The 22,472-nt window shown below is 41.8% G+C and overlaps 1 long non-coding RNA gene across 2 annotated transcripts in view; it reads right to left on the bottom strand.

Moving 5' to 3' along the window:
• Positions 1-22,472, bottom strand: part of LOC127472983 (uncharacterized) — a 151,068-nt gene that overhangs the window by 117,729 nt on the left and 10,867 nt on the right. The window contains exons 7-9 of one of the 2 annotated variants that reach the window (XR_007905223.1): positions 8,124-8,374; positions 4,790-4,874; positions 4,174-4,268 (exon numbers count right to left, since the gene is read on the bottom strand). This is a non-coding gene — a long non-coding RNA (uncharacterized LOC127472983). Of the gene's footprint in view, positions 1-3,139; positions 4,269-4,789; positions 4,875-8,123; positions 8,375-22,472 lie in introns of those variants that run through there. The other variant, XR_007905222.1, reaches the window with a different exon arrangement.

Genomic DNA, 22,472 nt, shown 5'->3' with positions numbered 1-22,472 from the left:
CCATGCCAAGTATTTCTGTCCTCTCAGAACTGCTTAGGAGGGGTGCTCTTCCTTATTTTAACTTGGCTGCCATCTATAAGGGGTAACTGATAAAGAAGAAAACAACGTGCATAGCTGCCTCTCTGGAATTCTTTGAACTAGAAGCCCCTCAAAGCTTTCACTGAAAGGCAGGTTTTTGCACTTCAGCTGGGGCTGATATCCTTGAAACCATAATATTTACATTCTTTCTCTTTTATATTGCTTTCCCTTAATGCTTCCACGAGACAGTTAAAAATAGAAGGTGAGACACTATAACTAGACAGAAGGCTATCTAGCGGTATGGTGCTCCCCAGGACTTCATGCCTGTTCCTTTTTGATAAGTAGGGGAAATACCTACTGGGTCAATCAGTGCACCTCTTCCTGCTCCTGCCAGGGAAGATTCCTACACTGCAGCCCTGCCCTGGCTCACACCCAAGAGGCTACAGATCACTTGCACAGGTTATGTAATGAAGGCTTGAGAGCCTCATGTGCCTTGCTGACCTGGAAAATTAAATTGGCTCTTCTCGTGGAGGATCTATTTGAGTTCCTTCCTCAGTTTATCTGACTTCTGTGTCACTTTGTCTGCTGTCCATGTCTGTCCTGGGAGGTTATCTGGCATTGCACCACTTCAGCACAGTTTCAGGAATTTGTTCTTTCCTAGTTCATGTTGTCAGTATATTTTTCAAGCAAATTGAGTTGTCTTTTCAGTGTTACCTTCTGTCTCCCCACAGTAACTAATGTCTTGAATATCAAAGCCTTATACAGAAGCAATAAGTTGCATCCTTTGGGCCTTTCGTCCCAGGAAGTTTCCTGCATATATGATCTGCTCTGTATGGGGAATCTCCAAACTCTAAGCAGTGTGGGAAGAGAAAGACCTGTCAGCCTTCTTTCCTGCCTTTTCCCCTTTCCTCACAAGCTGCTGATGTTGTGACACAAATCAGTGTGGTGTCAGAATGAGGCCATATCTTAATGCTCCTGGGAAGGATTTGGTGCAGAGTTCATATGCACACGGTGTTCCCTGTGCCAGGTCTGCTGCACATCCATGCATTTCAGTCAGGGCAAGGCTATGTACCCTCCAACACAAACCCATGCTAGAACCAGAGAAAGAATGAAAACTACTGCTGTAGGATAGGATAGACATCCTATTGATGCAGGATACAACTGAAGGATAATACACATTATCCTTCATCCACAAATGGTTCTTGAATCTCTAGGATCAGTCACCATTTCTTTATAAACCTGCATTTACATAGCTTAAAAAGCAGCAACGTTGAAATGGATCCAATAGTTTCTTATTCCAAACGCATTTCTTTTCTATAAATAATGTTTAAATATGATTAGCTGTATTTCAGCTATGAAAAGGCAGAAGTGACTAAACGATTGAAGTAATTTTACTGACTTGATTTTGAAAATCCAAACACTGGCCTAGTTTTTCAAATTTTCAAAAATGATAGCTTAATTAATTCATTTAATAAGTTTTCCATTCAGCTACCAGTGCAGAGGTTTGGGGTTGTTCATATTCTTTTTCTTACAGAAACCAACAGAGCCATCTCTACTCACACTTCACAAGACCAATTCTGTGTCTTTTGTAACTTATTAAACAAATTAAATACATCTTGAAAACAAAACAAAACAGAAATAGTAAAATCTTCCTACTACTAAAACACAACTTTCACTTATTACACTTCTCAGTCAAGAATATTTAAGGACTTTAAAGGAATGGTTTACCACTGTGAAAAAAAAATCTATTCATTTATGTCACGTATTATACAGAAGTAAACATACAAAATGGAGACATAAATTACAGCTTCTTACATGAAACAAGACTGTATAATACAATAGAGTCGTTAATTGTGACATTTAGGCTGTTGCCCTTAGAGTTTCTCTATAAATATATAAATGTATATATGCATGTACATGCACATACATACATACATATTTGTCAGTGTTGTTCGGTGTGTGGAACAAACAACACTGGAATCAAACTAGTTCCACTACAAAATATCTCCAAGTATCCTTGGTTTCATTTCCGCTTTCATCTCTTTTGGTCTTTGCATTTCTCCCTCACCGACTTTGCTTCTTCCTTGCTTTATTTTGTGACTGATTTTTTGCTGTTCTTTATGCTTGATTAGTCTTTCATTTTGTCTGCCAAATGCCCTCTCAGTTTAGATTCCTCCTCAAAACCATTAATTTCTCCACCTCTACCCTTTCCTTTAAATGCAACCAATGGCTTGTCTCTTTAGGACTGCAAAGCTTTTCACTAGGGCCTACACTTCCAGTGTTTATTTGTACAATATCTGATTTATTTGCAATCCTTTGAAAATTCTTACTAATATTTTAGTAGGGTTTTTTCTTCTCACACTTAGGAACTGATATAGTGTTTGTCTTTTCTGAAGCCAGAGAGATAAAACAGTGATCCATAACTAGATGGACAAAGCACAGTGGAAAAATTAGGTGGTTTCAGCCAGAAAAACTAACAATCAAGAACCTTTTGGCAGGTCTGAATTTTAACTTAAACCTGCAAAATACATCATTTGAGACAGCTTCAAGACTTGACCAAATCTTTACTGGAAATTACAGTAGCAAAACAAAGCCGAGTCTCCTGAGGCACCCTCACATCTCAGCTAACAGATTTAATCACCTGGCAGCTTGCAAGCGTTTATTTCACGTAAGAGGGAATGTTCCAGATGATTCTGGAATTTGATGGAAAAGATTTTGAGTTCAATAATATTAAAACCTCTGGCAGCACTAGTCATTGTCAGACTTGCTGGGCCCAAAATATGATTTCTCTTCAAATATTATTTCCTTCTCATAGTTTAAATGCCGTGAGGCTCCAACTTACACTTGTTCCTTGCATGACCAACTGGCTAGAACTTTTACAGACAAAACCCAAACAATTCACCATGGGGCCCCACCATAAACAAAGTCATATATGAATGCTATTTTTATTACAAAAGCTGTAAAGATTTCCTGGAAGCTCATCTGTGCTGAGTACATTATACCTAAGAGAGGTTTTCATAATACTGCCTCCAACTCCATAGACTTTCCAGGAGACAGGAAGATTTAGAGTATCCTGCTCCAGAAGTGGTGCTTGGATTAAAGGAAAGTATCATTAGCCAGAGTCTAATAAGTTTATGAGTCTGATTAAGCATTAATCTTTTTCTTCTGGAGATGGCAGTAGTGTCCATGCACAGATAACTTAATTGGCTTTCTGACTTTTCATTTGAGTGCATGGAGAGAATAATATTGCCTTTAATAGTTGAAAGATGTGACAAAGAGAGAAAGACATTTTTGCATCATAGGGCAAACTGGTTTCATTCTCTCTCCTCCCCATTTACATCCTCAGCATGAGGTGTCTCTCCAATCCCTTTGGCCATCCCAACTGCTGCCAGTCACACCTCCACACACAGCTCACCAGCCCTGAAAAACAGTTCTCATGAAGCTGACCTTTTCAAATAGGTTGATTATATTTTTCCAGATCAAGCTTGTATCAACAATATCCCACCAGATAAACATAGCTGAGGAAATAAAGAACCCAAACACTATATGGGCAAGCTGCAACAATGCCATTAATCTGCTCACCTGCCTGTCCTGCCTCCTCCCAACCCAGCCCCACATCAACTCCAGATCTTTCAGATGTCTTTAGTGTTTAGTTAAACAAAGAAGGTCTTTTCCACTGTTCCAAGTCTTTCAGTTACTTGCCTAAATAGTTCTAAGTGACAGTTTTTAGCATATTGCCTCCTGCCTCCTTTCCAGCATTGTGCAGACCACCCAACACTTCTGCTCCTTTACCCTCCCTTCTCCTCCCACAGCTCATTGCATCTTGGGTTGAACTTTCTCAGAGGATCAACAACACAACACATGTTCCACTTGTAACAGATTCAGCATGTGATAGGTGAAGCCCTGATCCTAAGTGGTCCTTCGATGCTGTATAATACAAAGCAACACATATATTTTTGGTTTTAAAATAACCTTCTGATTCATGCTCCCCTGGTATTGGCAAGACCACGTCAGTGTGACAGAAATAAACTGTGTGACCTCCATATCAGCAGGGGATCTGCCTTAGGTTGTGTTCCCAGAGCAGAAATGGGAGCAGGGGGAGCCAAACAGGCAGCACTTCAATGTTCCTCCTCCCCCTCCCTGCCTCAGCTATACCTCAGCCTTTGCAGGGCTGTGCTTCCATCCTCCAGGGCTTGCTTCTGGGCTAAACTTCTGTTTGTTTCAGGGTCCTCTCAATACATTTCCAAATTCTACAAAACAAAGAGTATTAGTCTTATTTTTTACAATATACAGATGAGTGTCAGAGAACAAGACACTGTCAAGCAGGAGAGCTCCAAATGTCTTTCTAAACAGAAATTACTTTGTTGAATAAAAAGCATTTCAGAGCCAAGGAATGATCATGTTTATTTTCTTATCTCTTTGATGAAACAGAACTGATTTCTCTTAGGTTCAAAGAGATTGTGCTTGGAGAGCTCAGTTTTTAGAACTGTAACTCCTAACAATCCCATTAGATTCTCCTTGCAGTTTAAACTTTTGCCAGCAAAATACAGTATTTTGCTGGGTGTGGTCTGATGCAAGTCCAGGAGGTCTCTCGAACCATATGGTTTATGATGGTTTTAACCTATGATTAAATCAATCTAAAAGAACAAAAGCTGTGTGGGAGAAAAGAACTTTGTCTAGAATTGAAACAAAATTGAATCAAGTGTCATTTTCTTAGACATTTAAAAGGTGTTTCATCTACCAGCAGGTGCTAAAGACAGGAAAGCCTTACCCAGTGATCAGTGCCTTCCCTCCCATGGACAGAGCAATGGGTTCTGATCCTCATCCACAAACCACAAGACTGGTGAGCAGTTTTTCTAGCAGAAAACATAGAAGAATTTGCCTTAAAAAAAATCCCTACTCTTGTCTTTTAAAACCCTTTAGAAATCCACTTGTTAGTCTTTTCTTCATGTTTCCAATTACAGAGATGCTGAGAATTACAGTGCAATAGGCAGGTTTGAACTGTGTGTGTGTGACATGACACACTCCTTTTGCAGAGGTGCAATCAACTTACACAGAGAGGAACAGCATTTGTAATGATGGCATCACAATGTTTTAGGGGAATACAATAACATTCAACTCCTGTACCTCAAATTCTTGAGATTAAAACTGTTCAAACCAGTAAATATACTTCTCAGAATAACCATGTTTATAACAAAAAAAATTATGTACTTGATTGTTCCATAATGGCACCAAATACAGTGTCCAAATTTGGGGATCCCACGTAAAATATCCTGTACCAGGAGCTCATAACAAGAGAGAAAATTCACAGCTGAGCCATCTCTAGTACTTGCCCGGCTGTGCCCCCTCCATGCCCATGTCCCATCTCTGGCAACAACCCCTCCCCTGGCCTGGACAGCTGTCCCAGACCCCACAGCCCTTTGCCTGGCCCCGTGCTGGGCGTGCCCCGTGCCAGGCACAGCAGAGTTCTGGGGCCCTTCCCCTTACTCCCAGTGTCCTGAGGACACCACTGTGCTGGGAGCACCAGGACAGGAGGACAGATCCTGGTCAGCACAGCGAGACCCCCCCAGACCCTTCAGGAGCCGGGCAAGGCTGTTGGTTTGCCTGTGCTCTGGGCCTCTCCCTGTATCCCTGAGGAGCCAGGTTCAGCCTAACCAGGGAGGTGGATGAAAGGGATCACTCACTCATTTTGTTACATCACAGCACATTCCTCGGACCCCAGGCCTCAGGGGCTTTACTGAACTTGCTGTGTGTTACACTCACTTGGCTGTCTCATTAAACACTACATTTGGCAAATTCTACCTGCCTAAGGCCTTGTCTACACAGTAAAGCTTCACCAAAGTTTTGCACACCCAAGGTCAACTCAGGGCATGGAAAATGCACATCCTGTAGCTCACACTATTACAGTGGTGGGACTCCAGGACTGACATTAATTGTGCCAGCAGCAAAGTCCAGGGCAGTGCACCTTCTGCTGCTTAGGAAGGTGAAGTCCTTAAAGCAGCAGAATAGGCTGTGGCTCCATGAGGTAGTCTGTCCTGGAGCCACAGCACCATAAATAGCTTTTGCTGGGTGCACAAGACATACTAACTGCAAGCTCCACTTGTACATTCCCATCTACCTTCTCTTTGTTCACTTTCCTTATACACCTTCCTTATACACTGTAGAGCTCCTTTGCCTTTACTTTGGGAAAGGCTCACAGTTGCCTCAGGATGTAACAGAAATTCTCTGTGAATTTTTCATGTTGTGTTTACAAAATACACAGGTTAAAACATGCTTTTGGAGCTCAGTTTCTTGCAGATATCAATTATATGAAGGCTCTTTTTGTTAAAAAACTATCAACATTTCACTGGGGGAGAGATGTTCAATACCAAGAATGCAAACTGATGGGAGTCAAGGGAGCCAGTGACAGGCAAAGAGGGCAACACCAGGTCTTTGGGATTGTCACTGACACATCATGACAAACATTCCCAAACATGTTCTGCACAAAATAAACTGTGCCCTTTCTCCTTAAAATAAACATCTTTGATATACTTACTGAAACCAGGAATGTGCCATTATTAATGATAATGTAGTGCAGGAGACAGCTTTTCTTAAGGTTACCCAAAATATTTTTGCTGCTACATCAGATGTATTGTTGGAGCTCACCAAACCCAGAGCTGTGGTGCACCTGTTTTCTCTCAGACACATCTTATTTTTCTTCCTTGGAAGTCCCAGCTGGCGTCCAGGTTTTCTTAAATTGCTACCAGAGCTAATTGCTAAATTGCTACCAGAGCAATGCCCCAGAATATGGGGAGCTGCTTTCTGCAGTGAAAGGTGAACAAATGGGGGTTCACCAGAACGGCCAAAGAGATGGAAAGAGCTGCTGCTCAGAGCAGCCCAGGAAGGAAGAGGGGATCAGCAGCTGCAGCCAGGCAGCCAACCACAGTAGTTTCAGGGGCTTTGATTTGGGGGTTCTCAAAGCAGGAAAATTTTAGTGAGGCTCAGGGGAGAAAGGAGTAGCTTGGGGCTGGTAAAAAGCTGGCAAACAGGTGGTTCTGTTGGGAGTCACTCAGCTATGAAATCACAAACCCAGGGAAAATATTTACTGAAGCCCAGACTTACTCTACCTGAAGGCACAGCAGGCAGCCTGTTTTCTTCATTTGTTTTTTATTTCTTTTGCTTGTTTGGATGCTCTGTGATATTATTCCAATATTATTTTTAGATGGTTTCTCATTTAAGAAGACACTGCATTCGGCCTAATTCAGTCCAGCCTTGGGACTGCTATTCCCTCACAGAAAAATTAATCTCACACTGGTAACTGCAGCAAATCCAGCAGCAGAAAGAACAAATGGCAAAAGCTAAGGATTTTGAACTTGCATCCAGTTAGGGAAGAGAAATGGAATCCACCTCAGTCAGCACACTCGCAACGTGGGAACAGCTTTGTTGAAACACTTAGAGAGAAATTATTGACCACAAAATCCTGCATCTGGTTAAAAACTACAATAACAGCAAAGAATACCACCACTAAAACCCTGTTCTAAGGGGCTTATAATACTAAAATACTAATGATAACTTTAAAATTTAATTAAATCTGGACACTTGTATACACACAGATTGGAAAAGACTGATATTCATCTCAAGAGGCAGTATCAGCATTTTCACACTCTGGCTTCAGGAACCACGTCAGGAAATCAAACAAATATTATGCCATGTGTGCAGTGAACTTCTTTCTTCTTGTAACAAGCAAACAAAAATTATTTTCTTAATAAACATACAACAGACAAAAGCGCTACTGAGAAAGATCATAAGACTAAGAAAAAAAAAAACAGTGCTATTGATGAAAACAAAGCTTTCCTCCTTCCAGTCAGGAGTGGCTGGGATTGACACACATGGATGGCTTATGGCTGGTGTCCCACAGAGGCAGCTTTGCAAGGTGCTGTGTGGATGGGATGGAGATGAGCACTTCATGCTGCTGGGGAGACTTGGAAAATACCCAGAAGGAATAAAACCAAGCAGATGATGCAACCAGACATGTATAAGCTCAAAACGCCCAGTCAAGGCTAGGTAGGAATTTTATTCAGGGGTATGATCTCAGGAAGAAAACAGCATTGCAGGAGAAAACTTACTCAGGCTGATAAATTCCAAGCCTTGGCATTTTCCAGCAAATGCACTGCTGAAGGGATTTCAGGGAATACCACAGAGAGCCTGTACTGCAGGGCATGCTCCCTGCACGCTGAAATGGGGGGGTTTAGAGGGGACCAAACTGGATGAAGGCCTCAGTCCCACCACACTGGACACAGGTTGTTATCTCCAGGAACCCCAGCACAGTCAAGTCATGTTCAACTTTGTCTGCATCGTGTTCCCATTGGCTTTACAGCTGAAAGAGAGGATGGGACACTGCACTGTCAAGCAAGGAAAATAGCATTAGAGATGAGTTTTAGGATAATTTTAGGGTAGGTTCTTTTCTTAGAAGTCTTCAATCCAAAGACCATTAGTTACTACCAGACTAAACCACACTGAAAACACACAAGGCATTTGTTGCATTTTTCTAAGCAGCCCACCATCTCTAGATTGATAATTGCCACTTTTCCTACACTTATTACCTCCCTTCTCTTAGGGAATGGAGTCCCCAGCAAGCAAGATTAGTCTCCTGTGAGAGTTGTTACATTACCAACAACAATAAACAAGCAGTAATCATTTTAAGATTTAAAAAGGGGTTCAGGGAAATACTCTTTCCCTGCTTTCATTTTCAGGAAAAGAAAAAAAGATTCTTCAGGGGAATTAAGGGGGAGAGGGCAATTCTTCCCTAGAGGTTCAAATATATCTCCCAGGCAGCACAAAAAAAATGTTGGTATTCTGTACCACCCAGTGCCTGCCCACTTCTATGCTTGATTACCCCGATAAATCAGAAAACCTGTTTGTTACAGGCTCTCCTTCCATTACAGCTGTTGCTCTGGTTAACATCTTCTGAATCATCCAATTCATCAGGATCACATACATGGGGCTTTAATCCTTTGATTTTTTAAGTTACTTTGTTCTGAATTTTTCGCTTCATCCCCTCACTGACAGAGAAACTGAATAAAGATGAATAAGTCAGAGTAGCATTGTTTTTCTCCCCTGCTCTTTATTTTGCAAGGGAAATAGGAAGGGGGGACAGGGTAACTCTCCATTTCACAGTTCTTTAGTGGTATCACTCAGCCCTGATGGTGCAGCCTGAAACTTGAAGAGTCTGAAAACAAGTGCTGAACTTCGGAAGTACAGTCAGCCCCGCTGTGTTCTCACAGATATTGAAATGCTGTTCTAAAAAAATGTATATTAAATAGACAAATAACTTCATGGTTATTCCAAGCCCTCCATCACTGCTATGTCTTTCAGTACTAATTTCTGTAAATGGAACAAACCTGGGAATTGAGTTCCAACCGAAGTGTAATAGCTTCATAAATTACAGGGAGTGTCGGAGCTGGGACGGGAAATGGGGAGCACAGTAGGTCAAACGATTGCTAATGGGCTCTCGAGTCATTTACCTGCTCAAATCAAAGTCAGACCTGAGTACAACACTGGAAGGACACCAGAGAATGTGCTCTACAGCACTGCTCCTCTCAGCAGGGTTTTAGGATGAATGCACCCAGTGACCCCCACGCTCATCTCCATGCCCCCAGCAGGCCCTCCCAGCAGGTCTCCAGGCTGGCTCACTCAGGGGGACTCCCCAGGGTAGTGCCAAGTGAAGAATATGCTTTGAGAACAGTGACAACACAAACCTGCACCCCTTTGGGAGGCTTCAGCAGCCAGGCCACCTCCTCCCAGGGAGGGCTGAAGCAAACATGGACTGCTCTCTGGAGAAACTCCCTTCCTGCCCTGCCTGCCCAGAATCCAGTGTGTGGGAATCCCAGACTCAGCATTGCCACCATGCCATAAATCACAGTAACACCCTGTAACCAGGGGGAACACACCAACCTCTCATAGTGGAACTACATTTTTAAATAGCACTTATATAACATACAAAGGTATGAGAAGAGAGGGATGATGACTAAACCTCATATTGTTCCATGGGTTTACGACTGATCTGACACCCTCTGTTTTGAAAATCAGGCTGTGTATTTCTTTGTAAAAATGAGCTCTACAGAGGTTCCTGAGACTGAATTGTTCCAAGTCTTAGCTGCCTTCAGGATAGATTTCAAACTCTAATATAAACTATTTATGAGCGCAAAAAATGAACTTTGATAGAGGAGGAATAACTCTACTATTTTACATACCTTGTGCTGGATAAGACTCATACCAACGTTTATAAATTCTTTAGGAAGAAAATACCACAGCCTTCCTTTTCTATCCTCCTCACCTGCTTTTTTCCATCTATTTTTTTCTCCTTTCAATGAAGGCAAAATCTTATGGCATTACAGGAAAGTATTTTCTGACCAGTACAGTGGACTCAGCATCTGAATCCAAAGTACCTGTCTACCCATGTTATGTCAGAAGGAACAAGTCCTTAATTATCGAGTTCCTATAACTATGATCAAGGATTTGCTTCTGATGAATTTCCCAAGAGTCATTAGCAATATATGGGTACAAAAAGAAAAAATCTATGGCATCAAAAAAAGTGTAATTTCTGGCCTGTCATCTTTAAGGTAGAGAAAGACAGACAAAGAAAACATGAATAAAGAAAAAAATAAAGCATATACAAAGGCCTTCCTTGAAAAATCTGTCTGGCATTTGCTACAGAAAGATTTAAATGGCTGCTTTTGATTGACTTTATCTGGTACATTAAGCTCCCATTGAAAATATTTTGTGCTAAAGGCTTTGAGCTCTTGTGCTGATTGGCCAGACTTGCACAGGATAAATCTCACGTGTAGTGGAAAACCATAAAATAATCAGCTAAACTTGAACAGAAAGAATTTTGTGAAGATCTTCAGAGTCAAAGAAACCAGTTTTTCCACCATATCTCTTCACCCCAGAGTTTTCACTGAATTAAACTGATTGACAGCACAGGTAGCTGCATTAACACTATTAGAAATACGTTATTAAAATACATTTCTACTCTCAAATGGCTGATGAGAAGATAATATTGGTTTCAAAAGAAGAGAGTACACCCCTTTTATCAGAAAACGCCACTTATTTGCTATTGTAGAAAAATTCCCTCAAACAAAACAGAGATTCCAAAGAAGCACAACACCCACCTTCAGCTGGGGAACAAACACAGGCCAGGGATAAAGAGACAAGACCCACACTAAGGGGGACAAGAATACAGCCCTTAGAAAGGGGACATAAATAGTCCAGAAGAAACATTTATCAGATTGATGAAGCTTGGGGCATTGCTCAGAAAACAGCCTGGGAAAGATGACACTTTTTTAGAATCACTTGTTGAAAAGAAGGAAGAAAAAAAAAGTACCAACTAGCAACACATGCCTGAATATCTGACTTCAAAAATAGAGATTGGACTTGGTAAATGTCACTATTATCCTTCAGAAAACAGGAAAGACTTTTTATTTTAAGTCTATAATTAGACTTCAATGGAAAGTTACATTGTAAGCTCAAGAAAATTGCCAAACTTTCAATGTAATGTGAAGAATAGTACAATCTTTATTCAAGTCTGGTCTGGACACATGTTATATTTTAACAAGTACTTTGCACTGGAAAAGTTCTCAGTCACAGCAAATTTTTAGTACCATTGGAACCAGATATTTCAAACTATGTAGAGAAACAGATCATTGTAAAAGAGACATCAAAATTTTACCTCGAAGCTCTCCAAGGCATCCGAGTACCATGGGGATAATAACATGGGCCTCCTGCTGACCTCCCTGTCCCCCACCCCCGGGACTGTGGGCTTTGGGGTCCCCTGGGAGTGTCCCCGGCTGATGGAGGCCTCAGTGGGTCCTCATCCCATCAGCAGCAGAACTCTGTGCAGTTGGCAGTCTGTCTGCCAAGGAGGTCAGAACACACTCAGCTCAGATATTGAATTTCCTTTCACCTCTCCAGAGTATGGCCTTTCCAACTCAGGGTTAAGCTTGTTTGCAATTCCAGGGAAGTGAATTGCTGCTATTGCTGTTGTCTGCGCTGTGCATGGCTTACGAACAAAGAACCCTGGTTTCTAGGGCTCTTGCAGATCTTTAGTCACTCCCTAAATGAAAATTTCCTGAAATCCAACCCTCAGATCTGAACTTCTTGAAAAGTAGGGGATGAACAGTCTGGATTTAAATCCTCTGAATCAGGTACCATGCTTTGTTTTTAATTTATCCAGACCCTGATTCAGAAGAAACACAGATCTGATTCTAGCATGAACGAACCAGAGTCTCATCTTGTAAAATATCATCCCAAGCTGACAGAACCATCCATGAGGGAGAAACTTAATCCGGTAAGATTTCTGACACCTTCTACTCAAATCTTGCAAGATAGAAGGCAAGACTTCAGCAGTCAGTAATCCCAGACTCAGCCAGATCAGTCTGAACATGCAGACCCAAGCTAAGCATCAGCTCTTCAGGAACTCTGCAGTCCCATAGCACCAGGAGCTGGACACTCCTGCAATCAACAAAGCCATAAGCACTTCATTAAAAATCGCAGGGTCTTCCCCCTTGCTTGAACACAGTAGCAACAACGTTAAGATATACTTTAATACCATGTACTAGTGGAGACATTCCATGAACACCTAATCCTGTTCAGAAGAACTTTATTAAAGTTTAAATATAGTTGCCATTCTCTACTACTTTCTAACAGATCAAGACACTCTCTCCAGAGGCGGTTTTGATTTTCCAGACAGTCAGGGTGTACAGTGGTCAGACAAGAACCTGAACTTTGGGAGCTCTGCAGCATTCCCTTCAGTCATCAGAAACCAGTTCTGATGGGTTCAAAAGGAAGCTGTATCAGATGGGACTCATGGGAAGTTACATCAGACTTTCATTTGCCCAAAGAAGGTCAGCAAGTCAGAGTGTTCAGAGAGAGCATGCAAAACATGGCACATATTGCAGGGTGTGGATAAAGAGGAAGGATCTTTCATAAGAAAGAAAAATAATTGACATGGCATATTTCATCTGACTGCAATTTTTCTCTATTTCCTGAAGAAACCAAAGCACAGAGAGAAATAACAATTTGCACACATTCTTGCACAGCGAGTGTATCAGAACACATATCTCCTGGAGATCCCCTCTCTCAGTTTCTCCATTGCCTGGAGATGAATGCACTGGGACCCCCTTCTCCTAAATCTGCTTTACGTGTTACTGTGTTTATGTTTGTTACCCCATTGCTCGAAAATTGAAGCCTTTCTGACTGCTGGTCTTTTTAGTCCCACTGCTCTTCAGTTCCAGCTGGGAATGCATTTACACCCTGGAGCTGATTCGTAGGTCAGAGACACAGGAGATTGCAGTGTGAAGCAGCAAGGCCTCCTGGCTGACTTCCCAGGGAAGAGGTGGATCCTGTGTTCTGGCACACCCAACACCTGTTGAGGGACACCGAGCTCATAGGGTAGGGGGTGCTGGCCCAGCCTCTCCTGACACTCCATGAGGAGATGGCCTCCTTACAGATTTGTAAGTGCTGACAATTCCAACATTTATTTCAGCTTCTTTGCAGAAACTTGGTACTAAAAAGTGCAAAGTCCTGCACCTGGAACAGGGCAACCCCTGGTATCAGTACAGGCAGGGGGATGAAGGGACTGAGAGCAGCTCTGCTGAGAGGGACTTTGGGATGCGTGTGGATGAAAAGCTCGACACGAGCTGCCAATGTGAGCTGGCAGCCCAGAAACCACTTTTAATTTATTTTAAATTTTCAAATTATTATTTAAATTTTTAATTTATTTCCCCAAAAGCAGCATGGGCAGCAGGTAAGGGGGCATTCTGCCCCTCTGCTGCACTCTAGTGAGATTGCACCTGCAGTGCTGTGCCCAGCTCTGGGCACAGTGTAAGAAAGACATGGACCTGTTGGAGCAGATCTGAAGGAGGCCATGAAGATGCTCCAAGGGCTGGAGCCTCTCTGCTCTGGAGACAGACTGGGAGAGCTGGGAGTGTTCTCCTGGAGAAGTCTCCAGGGAGACCTTATTGTGGCCTTTCAGTACTTAAAGGGGACTTTTTTTAAGAGGTGCCAATAGGGCAAGGGGGAATGGTTTTAAACTAAAAGAGGCTAGATTTAGACTAGATATAAGGAAGACATTTTTTATGATGAGGATAGTGAAACTCTGGCACAGGTTGCCCAGAGAAGCTGTGGATACCCCACCCCTGGAAACATTCAAGGCCAGGTTGAATGGGGCTCTGAGCAACCTGGTCTTACTGACGATATCTCTGCACATTGCAAGGGGGTTGTACTAGATGGCATTTAAAAGTCCCTTTCTATCCAAACTATTCTACGATTCTATGAAAAAAAAACCCTCCAGTCTGCAGGTAACAGCACTACCTGTGTTTGACAATGGAAGTGAGATTGAATTACCATTTATTATTTGTAGCCAGGTATCATCTTTGCCAGATTTCTATACACTGTCAACACACACTCTACCGAAGACTAATTGGCAATAATGAAACAGCTAAGCATGTTTTGACAGCACAGCAGAAGCCACTCATGATGGCAGTACTATCCCCTAACTGCACACAACTGCCCGGAGTGGATTCTGGGGGTAAATGGTGTCCCAAACAGGCAGAGAAGAGTGGAACCCACAAATCACACTGGTGCCTTCAGCCTCAGATGAACACCCTCTCATTGCTCTGGAGAAATCAAGCTCAGCATCCCTGTCCTTCAGCCCCTTCACCTCCTCACTGAAATTGCCAATAAATGGCTTATTGTGGTACTGCCAATAAATAAAAACAACCATTCAAGAAACCTCTTCTATTCATCTCCCAAAAAAAATGTTCACCAGTTCTTTTCACATCAGTTACTATAACACAGGAAGGTGGTTTTATTCAGCCAAGAGTTTGGGTGGAGGTTCATTAGGGTGAAAACTCATGCTGTTACTTAATCACCTCTGCAGAGTCTGAACCTCCTCTCCCTTTCCTATCTCAGTATCTTTAAAACCTTCTACAACGTGTATAAGCCTGAATTCTCATACCAGTAGGAAAGCTAGCTCAGGTTGAGAGGCCTATTTAAAGTGAGAGATGAGTGCACCAGAAACTCTATTCTGCTGTTGAAAGCACGCTGACCTTGAGGCTCACAATAATGCCCAGAATTAGCTTGTCAGCAGCCCAGAGATCCAATCTGAGTTTTCATGGAACTGTTCCCAGAGTAGGTAGATAATGCCCAATCTTCAAAGTAACTATGTCTCAAGTTTATCAAACAAGGAGAAAAAAAAGTGACACACCAAAGGGTCTATTCACTAAACAGTGGCTTACACGAATCGGCCAAGCATGTGAAGATCTATTTTTCTTGCTTGGGTGACAGAAATGTTGCACTACAAAGGGCAAGAATACAACTTGCAAGTAGATTAGGTGGGTTCAGCATGGACAGAATGAATTATTTCAGCCTACTTTGCACATCAGAGTTTAGAATTTAATTCAAGTATTAAATTCAGATTTGATTAGCAGAGACCAAGAAAAGGAGAACTAGGGAGAAGAAAAAGGCACTAATGAAAAATGTCCACCGTCTCAGCAGCTCAAGAGAAGCAAATTCTCTTAAGCCACTGTAACACATGCTGGACATTCCTAATCTATGAATGAAAAATTGGATGCTTCAGGGTTTATTTAAACAAAATTTAAACCTCCTTGAAGAACCAAAAAACTACATCATAGGCTTGACCCACATGAAACAGGCATAAGGTCCTGTAGTTTGGTGGGTCTGTAAAAACAACATAAAATCCCTACAAGTTCTCCAATGCAATGATGACCTTTTCTACACTTCAGGTGAAGCCTGGATGTATTTGGAGCACAGAATGAAGAACAATCAGCACCTCAAGTAGGGGTGGTTAAGCTATCCTTAGCACAAAATTAGCATCAGTACTCCTGAAACAGGCAGTGAGGACAAACCCTGATTCCTAGCAAAGCTTTTTCTGTCCACAGAGGAACAGATCTTTCAAATCTGAGTGTGATTGTATGCAGGTTGCTGATGCTTTGTCCACACACAGATCCTTTCATTGCTAACTCTTTTGCAAAAGGGTCTGTAGTTATGTTTCAGGTGAGTTTACACTCCAACCCTCACTGTGTTAGCTCCATACATTGTACTCTTGGCTGCCACACAGGCTTGGTACACTAGACACAGCTTTCAAGTAAGTTACTGCTTCTCAACTCTTCATAACGAATACTGTAATCTCACATAATTTTGTTCATCTCAAAGCACCAGTTGAAACAGTTTTCAGCCCTTGGTGCCACTTCTAGACTTATCAGTCCACCAGTCTTGGAGGTTCCTGCTTCTTCTCTTTCCCTTCTTAGCTGAATATCATGTACAGGTATCAGAGAAGACCAGTTCCTTGCAGTTATAGTAATATCAGAATATTTAGGGGAAAAGAACAAAAGCACAAAATCAACACAAAACATTTTCCTTTAAAATTAAAATACTTAGAAAAATGATTTGCTCATAGACTTGAGTCATGCTATTCTTTGCTGTTCCCATTTGCCGTAATTAGAAATATTGTTATTGAGAGAAAGAAAAAACACACAATTCACACTAGTAAATACCAATGCAAAGAAGCAGCAAAACAGATTGGGTCAAAACTGCAGCCTGAATGCATTTGTTTCTCTCCATAATAATGATTACTATTATTATAGCAACACCTTGTACTGAGGATATGAAAACAAAATCCTCTCCCAAGAAATGACTCATTGTCTCTGTTCCCAACTATCTGTGAGATTCCTTGGAAGGAATTTGAGATCCTCGATGCATAACACTTTTTCATCCCAAAAAGCTGTCAGACACTGCAGAGCTGCAGGGCAGTGTTTTACCACAACCTCCTCTCACCTCCCAAGAGCCACTGCAGCCTTGGAGCAGAGCAAACACCTCTCCACTTCAGATTAGGCTCCAAACATTTCTAAGCATCTTCACTGAGAATGACAGAGAAATTCCAGGATATTAAAAGGCAAGTCAAATGAACTGTGGTTCTGAGCCAACACCCATTGCACTGTACCAGAGTGCTCTGCATTAACTTTCTTTATAGTTCACCTTTTTGCCCTCTTCTCCAAGATTATTACAGAGATACAGGACTAAGTGCTGCCTTGTTTCATCACTCTCTTTTTTTATTATTTGATATAACTTCAGTTATATTAGTCAGAGCTTTTTTCGTGTGTACGTTTTACAAGAAACAGTAGTTTAGAAAAGACTACACCGTCCTTTACCTCAATTAACTGTCTATACAACAGAAAGCCCATGACACCTTCCTCTTTAGCTGAAATTTTGCTCTTTACAGCAGAGAAAATCTACTCTCTTCCCATTTCAGTTTTCAGATACCACCTTAATTTGGATCTGCCACTGAGTCTTCAGGCAAAGAATCAGAAACACACAAATGCAGCAGAACCTGACCTCAGCCACACTGAGGCTGAGAGCCCCTTCCAGCTTTTGAAACCCCATTTGAACCTCTTCTGGGATTTTGGAAAGATAATACAAAATGCCACAAAATCTGCTACAATGGTCATTTATAATAGTGTCTATGTTCCAAATGCAGTTTCTGGAATACACCCCTAGAAATAAAACAGTTTTTCTTAGGCTTGGCAGGCCTACTGATGTTTCATTTGCACAGACTCGGGACTCACACCATGGCTCCACTCATGCCCAAATGGCCTCCATCACTCCAATGTGCTTCACTTAGTGCATGGCATCTACTACCCCCTGGAGAAGTCAAACTGAAAACAGCATTAATAAATAAATAAATAGTGTTTAGCTCTCAATGAGGGCATAAAGTATAAGGTTCAAGAGCCAAAGGGATTATGGTGCACGTGCACTGAGCAAACAGCTGCAAGGTTTCCTAACCTGGAAGAGGTGAAAGGCTTCCTGACCTGGGAGTTTTCAGACAAGGTGGGGAGCTCAAAGGAATGTGCAGTAGCTATGGAACCTACCCTGTCCCCAGCTGGGATGCAAGTCCGAGTGTTGGCAGGAATCTTAAAGATTGCACCCTTCCTGGTGCAAGAGGGAAAAGAGCACATGCAGAAGTTTTCCTCTGAAAAGGGCTTCTTTTTTTTCCTAAGCAGAAAACACAGAAGGAGCACAAACTATTCTTGAGAACATTGCAGGATTATACCTGCAAAGCTCACAGGAGGAAGGAGGGCATCAAGGCACCAAGTAGGAAAATGGATTGCAGAAAGAAAACTGAATTTAGACGGAAAAAGGGAAAATAGATGGGTCAACAGTAGAAACTGAGGGAAAAAGAAGTGAGAGAAGAATGGGCAATGAATGCAGAGGGGTTGCCTGTACCCTCTTTTCATACGATTTGAGGGGTGTGTCCATCTCTGAAGGAGCCAGTTTCTGAGAGATCATGGCTGGAACCAGTGCATGAGAAACCCATGGCCATTGTGGATTTTTTTTTTTACGTTTTCCCATCCTTACTTTCGGGCCAGGGTATTGATGTGCTCTTTGAATTTAAGCTCAGGAAAACAAGTAAATACATAACACACCTGCCTGGCATCCATATGATTTAGCAGAGAAATACTTTTCCTTTTTTTCCTTATTTTAGAAAGTATTTTTTATGCTGACATAAAAGAGAAAACAAATTAATAGACCTTCTGACTTTGCCTCAGAATATCAGACTTGTCAGCTGAGTACTCAGCTGTCATTTACTTTCCAGGTAGATTCTTCTCTGCCAGACTGACAGTTTCAGCACCAGAGATCCCTCATCATCTTGAGTAAATAATTAGTCTACAGCTTAATTTCAAGGTAGAAAGTTATTTCTTTTAAAAACACCATCTACCCAAGAATAAATTACACCTAATTCTCATTCACTTAGGAAGATGTCATCTGGTTTCAAGGCTTCAGAGCAAACATACAGCTGAAGGCACGAGCACAGCATATCGTGTGCTCCACAAAAACCACTCCCTGACTACAGCACCCGGAACACCTACTGCTCAAAACTGTCTTATGCACTTAATGTCATTGAGCATATCATTCCTTGAAGGTGGAAAATAATTCACATTTTAGTCTACATGGACTTTAATGACTTTCCACCAGACAGGTGTCTTATCTTCCCAGGTTTGATGTATATTCTAAGTACTGTAAAGTTAAGGGTGTTCAAGTTTTGCTAGGTCTTGACATTCTCAAAACCAAACCAAACCAACAACAAAAAATAAACAGAGAAAACGTCAGAGGCAGCCATGCTTTAATCCACTCCTGAATTTTTTTACTTGAATACATAGGCCAAATTCTACAAGCCATCTTTGTGGCTGTCTCTTCAAATTACAGAACCCCATGTCAGCTGCAGCAATTGAAAATGCAACTGAGAATAGAGCTGTTTCAAGGCCAGCCAAGCTGATACTTCATGTAATCTTTCACAGTGATGAGATCATATTCTACTACCAAGCTAACAGTATAATCAAGATAAGTCCCTGTTTTAGAGGGGCCATGACTGACACATTCCTTCACTCTGCCTTAAAGGCACAATCCTGCTTCTACAGCAATCAAGTGTCCAATGTTTTTTCTATAATTTCTTCAAATTTGAGGAAAAAAAATTTATTTTGCCATTATGTATAAAAATAGAAGAGTAAGCTAGTTTAATGAATAAAATACCCTCGAAATCCCAGGTGAGATTTTAACTTGTGGAAATTTAGCTCATTTCCACAGTGGCCCACACTGCACTTCACCAGGAAAGGCTCTTTTCGAGCCGTTCCCTCAGTGCCTTCCCCGGGAGGCTGTGTGTGCTCAGGAGCCCCACAGAGCTGGCACTGCACATCCCTGCACCTCAGCTGGGACTGCTCGCCCCAGGCTCACCCAGGCAGAGTGACTTGTCGATCTGCAAACACACAAATGTGTTTGTAATTAACAGAGTCGTTAGTTTACTGTACATAAATCAGGGAGAGGGAAAGATACTGGTAAATGAAGACAGCTATCAAAGGAATTACTTTGCTTCCAATTAGGCTTCATAAGGAAAAAGCCTTTTCAATGACCGGTTTCCGCTGGATCTAACTAGATGCTCTCATTTGTTTTGCAGGGGTCCAAAGATTAGCCCTTCATTAGGGCAAAGTTAAGTGAAATTACTAATTTAAAACTCATTCCCCTACTCCATAGATTTTGTCTTGCTTTTAACTGAGAGGATTTGCTGGTAGGTCATTTATCTTCTCTGACAGATGCTGCTGTTTAGCTCTGATCACTATTTAAAGTGCATACACACTCTAAACCAAAAGATTTCAAAGAAATTTTATGTCATGGAAACAAGAAAAAATGGCAGTTTGATAATGGTGTGGATTTTTCTAAGACATTATCCTGCCACAGTAATTAGCCAGCTATATTCTGCTTGTTACAAATTCTTCTTCATTTTCCTTTTTTCCCTGTCTGTTTTATATTTCAGACATAACACTTACAACTAAGCAATCACTCACATCAAACAGGCATAGTCAGTATCTGATAAGGTTGATAAATTGCCAAAAACCTCTTAGGAAGCACTCTGAAAATTCACATAGGTAGACCGGACACACAACAAACTTTCCTTTCAAAAAGTATTAAATAAAAGCAGTGCAAGTGAAAAACAGTAACTCTCTCAATTTGTGGTCCTTAATATAATCTTTTCTCACCTGACACAGTTTTTTTTTGTTGCAAACCATGTTTTGGAAGGTTTTGATGAGGAAGAAAGCAACTACTTCTACAATCATATATGAAGGAATGACCTAATTAAAGTCTACTAGAAGAACTGCTTCCATCCTCTCAGACTTATCCCATCTCATCACAGTTCCTGATCCACTTCCTGGCTCAAATGGCCAAAGCCTGGGTGTTTGGGGCAGCCATCCTGTGTTAGCTCTGCAGAGGCAGCAGCCACACTCAGGTGGGTAAAAAAAGAACCATCTCTCTCTAAGATGTAAAGTTCTTGGGCATCACTGCAGGTAACCCTGCTGTTACTGAGATGTGAATGGACACAGTCAGTGCTATTCCCTCACTCTCGTCACACAGAAAGGCCTCAGTGGCACATGTTACCTCTCTTCTCTGGACTTTGATACTGAGAGGGTCTCCCTTTCCCAAAGAAAGCTGAGCAGGAACACGCTGATGTCGTTTTGCAGCCCTGTGCTATTTGATTAAATCCCCATTTGCTGCGTTCCTTTGCCACCCCTTTTCTCAAGGCTGTATCTCTCACACAGCTGTTCCACATTGAGTAGGGGAATTCATTTGGAGACTCAGGAAAGCAATAGCTTGGCAATTCCAACACTGCAAAGGCAAAGCTGAAATGCCTTTATGCAGCACCTGCTGAGGGGACCTTTTACTGCTTTCATAATATGGAACAGGAGTTTGGCCCCAAGGGGAGGATCTCACCATACACACGCAAAACCCCAGGTTCTGCCTCATTATAGTTATTGGCCTCCCAATTAACTTGCTTCCTGTGAGAGCTGAGAGGAAGGCATTTTGCTCACTGAGATTTCAGGCTCTACAGTTTGTGAAGTTTTTTGCTTTAAGGACTGTGTATGTCCCTAATTGGTCTTTGTCACTAGAAATTCAAAATACTTTTCCTAGGCCAGTTGCTGCACACAGCATCACATGCTTTTTCCAGAGAGGTGAACTGAGGCTTGGGACAGAACATCCTATCACAGTGTGCAGGGTGTCCATAACCCAGCCCAGTCCTCAGGACTCAAGGCACTGTGTGCATTCTGCCTCCACACAACTTCTCTGACTGCCCAGGTATCACATAAGTATTTGTACATGTCTTTAATAAGGAGTGACAGAAATACTCATTCCTGGAAAGGTTCTCTGTTTGAGAACATATCTGGAACGCACAGTCCTCTGTGAGTTTAATCTAGGTCATTTAAATGTCTTTGGTACATCATTCAGAGTTGTCCCTTGGCAATACCATCTGCAACAACAAGATATTACATTTGTAATTATATTAACAAACATAAAAATGCCTGAAATAAAACTTCTCCTCTAAATAAGCTTTGTAATGCTTGCAGACCACTAAATATAAGCAGCACCTATACCGTAGCACATACCTACAAAGTGTTAAACTGTGCCATTGTAGTAAAACTGTCAGCCTTGATTATTTAAAAGGTGTCTACCTGCAGGCTTTGCTTTCATTCCCTCTTGTTGTTAGTACATCCCACATGTCTGACCAGACTGGCCAATGCTCTGTTCATATTACACTTGGCCCCTGCTCCTGATTTATCAGCCACAGAGACAGAAGCTTGGCTTATGCTTTCTGAACAGCAAAGATTTACTCTCGCTGGCATCCCTCTGCCGCCAAACAAAACTGTTGTGTGCACTTTCCAACACATCCCAGCCATGCCATGAACACACAGCAGTGCTGCAGCCAAGGCAGGGACTGCTCGGGAGAAAAGATGGGCATCGTGCAAGTGTTGCAGTTAACATATAATAGAGCTGACACTGCATGAGCCATAGTTTCCAAGCTCACTTGTTCCTTCCTGCCCATCACTTTCCTTCAGCTTTTTCAGCTCTGTATG

Source organism: Manacus candei, unplaced genomic scaffold (genome assembly GCF_025592945.1).
Source record: "Manacus candei isolate 608988 ecotype Guabito, Panama unplaced genomic scaffold, ASM2559294v1 h1tg000003l, whole genome shotgun sequence".
In the NCBI taxonomy this organism is placed as follows: Eukaryota; Metazoa; Chordata; class Aves; order Passeriformes; family Pipridae; genus Manacus; species Manacus candei.
This window is presented reverse-complemented; position numbering and strand designations above follow the sequence as displayed.